We start from the raw sequence: 13771 nt of genomic DNA, 5'->3' as shown, positions 1-13771 counted from the left end.
CAATTTTCATTTGCTTCATCTGTAGAAGAAAGTATTGACGGTAACCAAAATTAGCGATGTTGTTTGAAAGTGTGTTAATATCGGGTGTGTTGTAGAAGAAAAGAAAGCATTATTTACACTGTTACTCTTCCTTGCACTCGTATTGTGTTTCGTTTGTTAACTGGGACCTCCCCGTTGGTGTAGTGGTAACGTCGTCGCCTTGTAATCAAGGGGTCCCAGGTTCGATAGCGGATGAAGGCATAGGAATATAGTGTTTCGGGTTCCACCTTCAACTGTAGGTCTAGTCCCGATTAGCCACACTGTGCATAAAGTGTACTTAAAACACAAAGTCAATCAATGAATCGTTTGTTTACTGAACGATGCTATTCGAATATGAGCAAAGCGCTTTCGTTACTTACGAAAAATGCTTCTACTTTAACAGAATTATAATCGAACCTTTTTATATCTTTCAGCTATGATTGCTTGGAAAAGTTAAAGGACGTTAGGATTGTAAAATCTCGGTGGACTCATTATCTTAGCACCAAAAATTCTGGGTTGGAATTCCTATGTCAGTTTCGTATCTCTAATGAGGCAAATAGGAAATAATTTGGAAATATGCTCTGCCCCAGGTTTCTCTGCAGCGGCCGAACGAAAGCAAGTCTCTGCGCAATCAGTCAATATGGAGGACTGACTAACGAACGCGTGCGAGGGAACGGGATTGTGGTAAAGGTGAACAACGACCACCCTTTCCAGCAGCGCTCCGCTTACTCACTCTTCCCCTTTCTTGCGCAGCCTTGCTCCATAGATACCCGGGACAGAGTATAGAGAGAATTGGAAGAGACAGCAAACGTGCCATTTTGGTGGCAGAAGTCCTCACTGCATCTACGCACAGTATCGGCAGTTTTAAAAAAAACAATGGCATCTATTTGAGTTGGTAATACATCAAAAGGTGAAGAAAAGCAAATGCTGTTATTCACTTTGTTGATGTCTGGTTAAGTATTTTCCTATCTCGTTGTTGTTAACTTTATCGAAAGAGATTTTTTTTTTACTCTGCAAAAGATAAATCGTAATTTTGTCACGCCTTGCATGTATCCTGCAGCTAAATATTGACAACAGTAAAAACGCAACAAAACCAGTGTAACAAAGGACTTTGGCCACGTGTGTAGAAATGAACGTTCCTTTCAACGAAACTCGCACGACTCCACCGCTAACTTTTACTGGCGCCTAAGAGTCTGGACTCTGGAGTTGTTTCGCCCAGACATGTGTGCTGGATCTGCTGCGAGAGCTCGAGTTTCGGGTTCACTTCCAAGTGAACGAGAGTAATGTATACACCCAAGCATCAGTGGCGTGTGCAGGGGGATAGTTATAGTTGGGAACGCAATACCCCCAATTGATTCAAGTTCGCTGCACAATTAACGTGAACTGCAAAGAAAGATGGGGAAATAGTATGACTGCTGTCCACTATCGCAAGTCACGTAGTGGTAACGGTATCACATGCAACGATGCGGCGGTCCGGCGTTCGAGATTCAGTGGTTCAGTTTCCACTGGATGATATTCATTGCGCGAAATCACACCCACCGTCATGGCCACGATTTCGGCAAACATTTCGGGGTGTTTTTTTAACACACTTGATAGGCATTGCGCCTACAGTATTTGTGGCAGTGACTGAAGGTACGCATATAACGATTACATTCTAAATGCAGTTCTTCTTCATTTTGTTTTAGTCTCGTAAAGATTAACAGACTATCTATCAGACTATCTAAAAAGATGTGTAAGGCCTCACACACTCTTCGATCCCGGCCAATTTGGAGGTGATGTGATCAGCACTACGTTCCTGTCGCCTTTACACCCCAGAGTTTTACCTCTAGTTACCCACCATTTATTTGAGGCTGGATGAGCTCCAGTCGCTTTACGCGGGGACAACGACGGAAACATTTCGACCTTAGATCATCCAAGGGACTCCCGTGCGGCAGACAGGCGACCTACTGACTAGATTACATTATATTGTGCATAACCATTATTTATTTGGAATCAGCCCCTCCCCCGCGCCCTTAATTAAAATGATATATTGTTAGCACTAGCTTACCCGGGGGGGGGGGATTCCAGGCCAACCAAATTCTCAACTGTGGACATTTGTATATAAAAAATGAAAATAAATTGAAATACGTTGCAATGGTCCCTACCAATATTTCTGAATTACTTTTGCTCATACAATGATGAAGGTAACGTACATAGGAGGAAAATTCACGCTGTGGGCCTATCAGTATGTTCCGCCATGAAACTTGTGCCTGCAACAGTGTACAATTGGTTGATAATTATGGTAATTAATGTAGTTATTATAATTACTTGAGAACAGCACATACGAAAACAAGAAATACCATCGATTCAACATTAACATGTAATTTTGAGATCTAGTGAATGATAAAATGTGTGTGAGACTCGTGTAATAATTGGTTCACATGATGGTCATTTTGCAATTATTATATTTGTTATATAAGTTATATGAAAAACAAAAGAAGAAATGATTCATTAAAAAATTGTTCCATGAATTTTAATTTTAATGTTAAAAAGGAAAAAAATGTCTGGGCCTCTGAGGCCCCCTCAGGTATGTTAATTTCTTGTACGGCAGGGGAAGCTAGGGATAAGAAAAACCAAACTTATTCCAGTCTTAACTGTAGTTCTTTTGTAAAACAATGGTTTTATGCTTGCAATCATGTATTATATGGTATTGCTGCAAGAGTTCTTCGCTTTGGTCAGATTCCCATTCATTCAACAATTTGGCTGCCACCTTTCCTCTTCTGTCTTTTACTCCTGAGCTAGAATACAATTCAAATGTAGTCGAAAAAAGGTATAGGCTAGGTGATGTAATTTGTACCTCTTTCATCTTCGATTCCTACAGATCATAAAATTCTAAAGTCACGACTTCAATAACATAAATAATTTTCGTCGGAATAACAGTTTTAAGTAAGGTATAAAAATGGCTACAAATTGGCCGTTGTTCAACTCTAGATATTAGAGAACCAAGTTATATCATTTGAGCAGGTAAAAATACAAAATACGTATGTTGATAGGATATACGTATTGTAGAACAAAGTGAAAACTATAAAAACCAGTGAAATTGAAATAAATCTACATTTCTCAAGTAAGCATAAAGGAAAGGAAGAGTAACGCACAATTCTTGCAGTAATGATAAAATATTACTAATTTCGAGAGCTTAACCGTGAAACGATTGCCCCGCCATCGATATGGAGACACACGGGAACGAGTCATACAATTCGACAAAGACTGCTAGGCCTCTATTTTGACGTGAACCAAGCTTCGTAAGTTCTTTTTAACAAACATTGTTTGAATGTGCGCGAGCTACACCTCCGCAGTTCTATTCACTGGGAATGACCTACTAAAAGCGCGAATTTTCATGAAAGGCTAGCATGTGAGTCAATGTGTGAAGAACCACGTCTCCTCGGATTAAAAGCGCGGAGTTAGAGTAGAACCCAGAGCCCCCTGGTAGCAGCAGATTTTTTGGCGGATGGAGTGGGGGAGGGTTGCACGTAATATTTCGTTTATGCTGTAGGAAAGTTCAAGTCCGTGCTTCTCAAGTAAGACATGGATGCCGAAATATTGAGGACAGCGACAGAGTGCTGAAAACAACTTTTACCACCCTCTTTTTTAATTTTTTTTTACTAGCGTTTTGGATAAGATTGATTGATTAATTTTTTGTTTCAAGTCCACTTTATGCACAGGAAGGCTAATCGTGTTTTGGATAAAAGTATTTACATTTTGAAGACATAGTTTCCCTTCCCTTGTAGGAATAATGCGGTGAATTCAGCAGTCCTACATAAAAGTAAAACATTTTACCAGTAGTCTTTAGGTGAGCCTACCTACAAAGATTTAATTTTCCATAATTGTAATTGCTAGTCAGTTAACAAAGCATACACCCTTAATCCACCATCGTGGAATTAACATTTATTTTCGCATGCATTTCTCAAAGTTCGACTACAGAAACACAATTAATTGACTTGGTGTATTAAGTCCACTTTATTCACAGTCAGATTAATCGGGACTGGACCTACAGTTTAAATTGGGATCCGAACCACTAGTGCCTCCACCGGGTATCGAACACGAGACCCCTTGATTATACAGAAACACAATGACCGAAAATATGGGAATAAATAATATCACCCATGAAACAGCAAAATCAAGTTAAGGTTTTGCAACTGATGTGGTGAACGCTCCGTGCAGACTTGAAGACGCCAATGCAACAGTCTCTTTTCATCTTCCCAGTTATATCGTGTACGTCTCGGAAATCACTCCCGCAAGCCGGCTCTGTGGCTGAATTGTTAGCGTTGCGTGCCACAAAACACACGGTGTCCTAGGTTCGCATCCCGGTTAAAAAACCTGGACATGAAGTTGTGTTTGTTCCAACAGTCTGTTTCATCATTCATCCTAGCCTTCACATTATATGCGACATTTGCATGAAGACACAACATTTGCTGCTGTTATCTACTTATTGATTTGATTAGTTTACATCTCGCTTCTGTCTCTTTTGGTCACGCGAAGATTAGGGTGAAATTGAAGCCAGGCAATGACGAACACGCATGGGCGGTTAGCAACACACAGACTGAGTGTGAGTCTAGACGCCAAAGCCCCGTTTGTGTGCAAAATGCACACTCTGTACGAATAGCACTTGTGTAGTTTAAAATATCGATACATCTGATTAAAAATATTCATTAAACTTCGTTGTCCTTTAAAACAGCCACTTTCAATATATATTTCGCCATATAACACAAATACCGCAAACGCACTAAAGGAAAACAATAGCCACAATGGACGCGAACCAAGAAACAAGGATGTTGATTTCAGCCTTCAATATCTCTCCACTTGACTTTTAATTGTTGGCATTCAAAATGTTTACATTCTTATTTCGAGGAACAATTGTTTATATTCGAGCAATAAAATTGTACATATTGTTTGTATCACGTGACCTTTGAAAATATGGTCATGATGTAAGAACTTATTTAAGCGCTAGATACTCCTTCGTTCATGAAATTAGCAAGAAAAAGGATTTGACATGTTCTATTCTGCTATTATAACAACGTTAAGAAATTTTAATAGTCCATGGTCTTCTTCACTTCTGCTCCTTCAGCTTCTCATTTTTGTGCGGCCCTAGGTATCCTAGTACCAACCCCCCGCCCCCTTCCTTGAGTCCTTCGTGTCGTACCTAAAAGAGACGTTGTCATTTAGGCGCTTGAAGGAAAGTCATCCCTTACACCCCGCTCCTGTTTGTGGGTAATATTCCCACCCTTTCAGTGGCGTGCCTATAAATGTAGTAAAGGGATGTGAGCATAAGGAGATTATGAGTTATTTCTTACCACTCCTGGATCATGCAATTTTTTCCTAAATTTGACGTTTTCTTAAAAGGAAAGTTGCTCTTAAACCCCTTGTACGAGTAGATAGGCAGCTGTTCCATAACTTTCCAGCTGGCATATCATAACCAAGTGACAGAATTCGGCTCTGTTTAGCGTGAAACACAATACAAGCTGACGTAGTGGTTAGGATAACAGACTGATTCTTCAATATTTTCCCGCTCATCTTATCAATTAATCATCTATATAACAGTCACGATGAATAAACTCCGTGGCGAAACTGCCCTTGAATAACAAACGCCTGTTGATTGGTTGACACGTGATCAGAACATCGAATCGCATTGCCGCTGTTATCTGGTTTTCTCGATCGGATCCCACTAATTCACGTAGCTTCCCACCTGGCTTCAAGAGCCAGAAATGTTCGAGCTCCCACCGGTAAATAAATCTGTTATCACGCTAACTTGATTTCTTAGTTTACTTTATGCTAAGATGGGCTCATCAAGACTGGACCTACAGTTTAAAGTTGTATCCGAACCACTGTGTGTCTCCCCCGGGTATCGAACCCGGATCTCCTTGATTACAGGCCGAAGAAATTACCACAACTACATAGGGCTGGCCGTATATGTTAGGCAATAACCGTTCGACTGCTTCAAAGCACTTTGAAAATCGTGGGTTGAGTACGGAAATAATATTGGTAAAGCAAACACAGTTACAGTAATCTTTGCGGTAATGAATTACCAGTAAATCTTTTGAACAAACCAAAGAAAAGTTTCGCAAAGATACTCCGTAACACCGTCTTTCAGCCCTGAAAGATGGGTCAAACGTTCCTTTTGTAGCATTTTGACTATCTATTCCGTCCGCACCACCGGACACAGGTCTTCTTGTACTGCATGTACAATGTAGTTTGGCGAAAGGGGAAAAAAAAAGCACGCAGTTCTTATCGCTTTCTTGCAGGAAGGGAAAGTGACAGAGCAGAAACGTTTTTCATCCTCTTAGCTTCTTAGTTCTTACACAAGGCATGATTTTTCCTGCATTTACTTGGGTCTCCCCGATGGCACAGTTGTAGCGTCGTCGCCTTGTAATGAGAGGTCCCGGGTTCGATACCCGGTGGAGGCACACAGTGGTTTGGATCCCACTTTAAACTGTAGGTCCAGTCCCGATTAGCAGAAAGTGCTATTCAAACACCAAATCAATCAATCCTGCATTTACTTGAAAGGTGAAAACGTATCAGCATCAAAGGACGGAATTAGCCGAAGAATGATTGAAAGTCGAACTTCAGCTAAGAAAAATAGAGAGAATGAATTTGATGTTTAAGCTTGACCAAGATGAGAAAAATCCACTGGCCCTGTTATTTAATTTTCAACAGTAAGGGAGCGGTCGGAGAGTAGTGACGCAATGAGCTCTTTACCATGTGATCCTGCCCCTGCGTTGCCAAAATGTTCAGCATTCTTCAACAGATGGTCGTCACCTTTATTCAGTGCTAAGCATTATCATTATGAACGTCACACATCGAAAGTCGAGATGTAATATTTATCGTTGTTGAAGCTTTTGATAACGAAGGAGTGAAGGAAACTGGCAACACGGCGGTACTCGAGTAAATGCGGAAGAGAGAGGAGAAAACAAATGACTGCCAGTGACGGATCTACATATTTTGGGCCCATGGCAAGCATCACTTAAGGTCCCTTCAATGTAAAATACAGAAGTATGTGAAAGGAAATGTCAAAATCTTTGCTGCTATTCCGTTTCTTCAATGTATGTATATATTGTTCGTGTGTGCGGGCCCATGGAAAAATTTGATTTTGTTATTTAGCCTCGCCTACAGAGTGTGTCTAATCGCGACGATGAGGATGAGTGATGATAGGATGAAATTACGGAGTGGATGCAGCAACACTCGCAAAGAACAGCCATGCCCAGCAGAGATGCGAACCCGTTACCACTGGCGTCGTAAACTCTGTGCTAACCACTTCGTACGGAGGTCGGTATATCTCTGGATTTTTTACGGATAGTTTTAAGTCCATTTTTATGCACAGGTAGGCTAAATGGGACTGGACCTAACGTTTTAAAATGAGATCCGAACCACTATGTGCCTCCACCGGGTATCGAACAAGGTATACCTCTGAAGAGGAAGGTGGAATTGGAAAGGTAGAGTTTTGCAAAATCATGGACAGATGAAACTTTTGATAAGTCACTTATGAGAGATGTCTAAAGATAAAACTCAGCTGGGAATGATGGACCAATAACTGTTTCTTAATACATTTCATTCTACATTTGCTCGTTATTACTTTTAATATGTCAAGCTTTGGGCTGGGTATGCAGTAGTGTTTAGGTAAGCAAATCATGTTTTGATGGTTCCCAATGTAAATAGTAATTTCGTTCTATCCATGGGATTTTCGTCCCTTGCTCCGCCTGTCTGTCACAATTACAAGTATTATATATTCATTGGACAAACCATTCGTAATATTAATACTATGAAGGTTCTCTCCAAGAACCAAGTACGAAGGTTCACTTTGGCATTCCGAACTCAGTCTCCCTTTGTCTCGGGGGATTAACAATTTCAAATAAGGTATTCTTACTTTTCTTTGATTGTCGTTGTAAATACAAGATTTAGAAAAATAATACAATAATAATATTACATTTAGAAAAACTGGGAATGAAACGTTCGACCACAGGTGAGTTTCCTAAGTAAACTGTCACAGAAAAACCAACGCTGTTATTCATTACGTTAATTCATAGTTCATAACTTTGATATCCCGTTGTTGTTAGTTATTGGGAAAGAGAAAAGTATTTCACTCCGCAAAAGGGCAATCATAATTAATCTCTAATAATAATCGTCATGTTATATGTGGCATTAGGTATAATTTTGTTACACCTTGTTACCCGACCCTGTGGCCTAGTGGTTAGCACATCGCGCTGCGACGCCAAGGGTCCCGGGTTGGAATCCCGGTCGGGTTTGGTTGTTTGTAAATGTCCATTCATCAATTTCATCATTTCATCACTCATCCCCATCTTCGCAAATTAGCCAAGAGGCACAAAACGCGAAGTAAGATAAACTAAATCAATCAATCATGTTACACCTTGCTTGTAGCCCGCAGCGAAAATTAGATACCAGTCAAAATAATTCTTACGCACTACTCTCGCAGCCAAACAAGTGGGAGAAGCGGAACGACTGTAGATTACGGCAGCAGATAACACCCACTTGCGCAAGCAGTAGAAAAACACTGCCGTTGAAATATCGAATTGGGACGTTAGTACAGTCACTGACACTGCTGGTTTGTAATTGTCGAATTGAAAGTCAATGAAATCGTTACAACCCAGAACTGTTCGTGACTGTACAGCTGTCATGATGCAAGAAAGACAAGTACAAAGCATGCTTTTCTGGGATTCGAAACCTGAAACGTTACCCTTGCGCGCTGCACGTAAATAAAGACGGACTGGAAGTAAAATTTAGATCTGACATTTATGTTAATCAGGTTCACCAGAATATGACGAAGAGAAACACTCGTGTTTTAATTCTTAGTTGAAGTTTGTTGTGAAGGAGAGAGTATAAGCAACATATCTTTGGTCTTTGGAAACACTCATGTAGTCTGCAGGTCATGCTACTTTCGTGTTAAAGAAAGGAACATACTAGTATTACATTTTCGGGTTAGTGTACTATTTTTTTTATTTGTCCCTAAGTAATTTGGAGTTCTCGATTATAATTTGGCTGGTGTGTCTTTAGAGGCTCTCCCCGATGGTGTAGTGGCAACTTCGTTGTCTTGTAATAAAGATGTCCTGTGTTCGATGGAGACACATAGTGTTATGATTCAACTTTAAACTGTAGGTCCACCATGACTAGCCTATTTCTACACAAAGTTGATTTATAATAAAAGCTCAAGTCAATTTAAATCACCTGGTTCGTCTAACCTATTATGCACAAAACATCAACAAAACATAGGACAGCTCTATTATTCAGAAATCCTGGTAACGACGAATTGTCCATCGCCAGAGGTGGCAAGGGGGCACTTCCTCCCTTTTTTTGCAACTTTTATGCTAAACCTTATATACAAAGGGAAACTAAACTGTCCTTGCCACCTTCCCCCCAGTTTTGGCATCTCCCCCCCCCCCCGTTTTGGCACCTTGCACAGCAGTTTTGGCACCTTGCACCCCAGTTTTGGCGCCCAATTGCCGCCACTATCCATCACCATTTTCATTCAGTCTGTATTACACAGTGTGATAAGAAATATTTGAAATAATGACATCAATAAGCAGAGGCCATTGCCCGCTTCGAACTAACGTAGTTTACTCCTAAAAACAACATAGCATGTACAATAGAATGAAAATGTAATGAAAATAGCGTTGGGCAATTTTCCTACCATTATCTTTGCCGTTGACTGTGCCTTGGAAGTGTCAATCCCAGAATAAAATGCGTAGGACAGCCAGTTATGGATTTTAGATACCAGGTTTCGGTGTATCGAAATACAGGTCACATCGAAGATGCAGAACATATTTGTTTGATGCCAATACTTGGGGGTCTGCTATATTGATATTTCCAGCAGCCGTAATAAGTATCACGTTTCTTACAAGTTGTATTTATATTGCAATCAGACAACGTCCTGCATTTCTGCACTTCTGTGGGTCCAGTTCCGATTAGCTTATCTATGCATAAAGTGGCCTTAAAATACAAACTCAAAACTAAAAATATATGGGGGGTGAACGTGCGTTCGTTTTTTTTTTTTTTACTAAATTGGGAATCAACGCAAAAGGGATAAGCTTTATGAAAATAATGCAACTTTAGACAAATTAAGTATTACTTCTATTTATACTAAGTAATTTTATGGCACTTTTGTTTGTATTGGGTTAACCGTGACGATCTTATATACTTCTAAACTGTGAACAATGTGAGTAATGTTTTACTAATATATTAGTTTAAGCGTATCCTTCTCTCACTGACATTCGCCAGAATGCACAGTCAAACAGCTAAACCATAGGAAAGGGGAAAGGGGCGTGACTTTTCGTGATAGGCAAACGACGGGTCAATTTTCCATTTCGGCTAATTATAACACACATAATACGTAACGTCGTTAACTTGTAATGAAAGGGTTCGATACTCGGTCGAGGCGTAGTCATTTCCCACTTTAAAGTGTGGCCCAATCCAAATTAGCCTTTTTGTGGTACTTAAAAAGTGGAATTAAAACAAATTCAACAAGAACCACCACATAATATTGTTTGTTACCGAGACACTTTTAACTGATTGTTGAAAATTTTTCCGTTTTTCTTACTTGATTTGGTTATGCATAGCTCAGGGCACGGTCTCTCATAATGCACCACCTCCAACATTTCGGTAGAAGTTCTTCAACTGAATGAAAAAAGATCCCTAATCGAGTACTTACCTGCACCACTGCAAATCGGTGGCTCGTCTGGTTTGTCATCCATGGCGGTCATTTTCAATATAGACCCTACTTTCACTCGAGATAGCAGAAGCACCACACGAAAGAACAGAATGACACAGGACGATGGCCACAGTAAAGAAAACGCGTGTCCGCAGCACCCACGCTACGCTACCAAATAGCACCCTCTTCCTCACCCTATTTGCAATGTTACATACGCTCTATATTTCGGAGTTACTGATCACATGCAGGATATGCCCAAGTTTTGGTTGGTGATTTGACTTATAATAATATACCATACGGCCATTGATCATTGCCTAACTTTATAAGGTAATGTGTTGATTACTGAAAAGTTTCACACACGCATAATCGTACCGAGTTAGCTGGTTCCACTGATGCATGTAAAATTCTGGAATTTAGAACACTTTTGGGCAGCGTAGACGAGTTCTTTCCAACACCCTTGCCAAGGACAAACGCGGGCCTGGAATCGCTTTTTATTTAGCGTGAAGGGGGACGCACAGTGACCATGTAAGAACTGAATAAAGCATGACGTCCACTGAGACGCGGAGAAACTCAGCAAATGAACACGACAGACCCGTTTCCGGCGTCTCAGTGGGCGATAATCTGTAAGATAACCTGCCAAAAATTTCGTGCTTCGGTTTCGCGCGTTTCACTGTAGTGGGCGTTACACCATTTGATTTAAGTAGAAGCAGACAGCAGATCTGTTGCCGGAAATTTCCATGTTTCGCCGCGTCTCAGTGGGCGTCAAGCTTCAGTCTCTTCCTTGTAACGCGATCAGCTAACCCGCGTGGCTGAGCGAGCCGGTTTATGTTTGCAGGCAATACCACTGCAAATAGGAGAACTGAAAGGTCTGCACATGTAAATATGTTGTAGAAATTAATTACATTCTAAGGTGTTAAATGCATTGAAAGACATGAACTTAAGATACAAAAATGTTAAAAAAGAAACAAACGCAAGTTGTGCTTGCTCCGTTTCCTTTACCGCACGCTTCTGAAAAAAAAAGGGGGGGGGATGTTTTCCCAGTGCGTCTCGGTCATCAGCTGTGGCTCTTTCTACGCAACTCAATCGCCCTTCTGCTAGCTCGCTGCCTGTTGGGGCAAAGAATATATACAAACCATAATAATATTAATAGTGATAATAATAAAATCGTCTTTACTAGAGCGGGCGCTTTTCATCCGTTTCTAGCCCGACCCTGTGGCCGAGTGGTTAGCATATCGCGCTGCGACGCCAAGGGTCCCGGGTTCGAATCCCGGTCGGGCTTGGTTGTTTGTGAATGTCCATTCATCAATTTCATCATTTCATAACTCATCCCCATCTTCGCAAATTAGCCAAGAGGCACAAAACGCGAAGTAAAATAAACTAAATCAACTCAAATCAAATCATCCGTTTCTATCATAAATATAACAATGAGTCGAAGTGGTTGGTAGATGAGAGCAAATAAATTCAGACGCGCACAAATATTCTCGTAGGGCCTAACGTTAGTGCCTCTACTCTTCAACCTTACAAGATATAAATGAATGTCACCAATAAAGAGAGTACTTTATGTTGGTTACCGAAGATACCGAAAATGTCGGTTCTCAGTATATCGATATTTAGAGGTCATATTTTCGAGTACAGATAACGGATATCGATGGTTTCAGCAACCGGCCTCCGTGTCGGAGTGGCTAGCACAGCGCGCTACGAAGCCAGGGGTCCCTGGTTCGAATCCTGGCCAGGGCATGGGTGTTTGTGCGAGTCTCTTCATCAATTTCATTAGGCCATATCATCACTCATCGATGGCGCAGTGGTAGCGTCTTCGCCTTGTAATCAAGGGGTCCTGGGTTCAATACCCGGTGGAGGCACATAGTGGTTCGGATCCCACTTTAAACTGTAGGTCCAGTCCCGATTACCCTTACTGTGCATAAAGTGGACTTAAAACACAAAATCAATCAATCACTCATCCTCAACTTTACAATTAAGAGGCAGAAAAGCGAAGAAAAATAAACCAAATTAATCAATAGTTTCAGCAGCACTAAATATACCCCGATTATGCAACCATTTCAGGATATTTTTGTTTAATTTTGCCTGCTTTACGGTGCATTATATACACCAGCAAGTTAACCTCAAGGAAATGAAGTAATTAGCTCACGAAGCGGATTACATAAAAAGTAACTCCATCGTAGGTTCCAGCCGAGGCTACTCCCTTAATATCGTGCCACAGTAACCATCAGCCATGGAATCACTTCTTGGTGAACAAGGGTAATTACATTAACAAATTATTATTAATAATATTAAATAGAATAGGATTATACACAGTGGCGGCGATTATGGGGGCGTGGGGGTAGTTGTCTCCTCCCAAAAAGCCCCCGCAACTGCGTCCTCTAACGAAATTTCCTGACACTCCACTCATCTCCACTTCAAAATCAATGGAATAAAGAAATGAGTATGTTAAGAATTAATGACCACAATTAGAGGCAAACCAGAAGAGTGATCATGTGAGAAGTCGACCCAATCCTTGAAATAATTTGATTTCGATCAGTCAAGTATGAGTTTTTAAACATTTAACAACGTTTTAGATGAAAATCTTTTTATTACATGAATGTGTGCGTTTCGTTGGTTCTCTTCCTACCGCGCCCATTTGCCATTCCTTTCTCTCCAACGTAAAGTTTGGGGGAGATTCTAACCCGAGGCCACGTGATCAACAGCTTGACATGCTTTGCCCAGATGTCAGCTCGTTTTGCCCCGTCGCACGGTAAAACTAAAAAGGAGCTCCTCTCCTATCAGGAGAAAGAAAACCTCGCAAAGTGACACCCCGCAGACTTCCTGACGTGAGGTGATGATCATTACTAGGGCGAAAAGGGGCTAAAACATCACCCTAGTTGTTGCAATCAATGGCAGAATTGCGATCCAGTCCCATGTCTTCATCTTTGCTTATGGGCGCGAGAAATCCCCCCTTCCTTTTCCTCCTGCAGCCTGAGAATTCTCATTTCAAGTGCTGGAGAGTAAACTTATACCTTTCATGTGTCAGTCTTAGAATATTACGAGTACAGAGTGAGTTTTAGA

The sequence above is a fragment of the Lepisma saccharinum genome, unplaced genomic scaffold (assembly GCF_977018435.1).
Source record: "Lepisma saccharinum unplaced genomic scaffold, izLepSacc3.1 HAP1_SCAFFOLD_293, whole genome shotgun sequence".
Lineage (NCBI taxonomy): Eukaryota > Metazoa > Arthropoda > Insecta > Zygentoma > Lepismatidae > Lepisma > Lepisma saccharinum.
The sequence above is the reverse complement of the archived record's forward strand: the minus strand, read 5'-3'. Positions refer to the sequence as shown.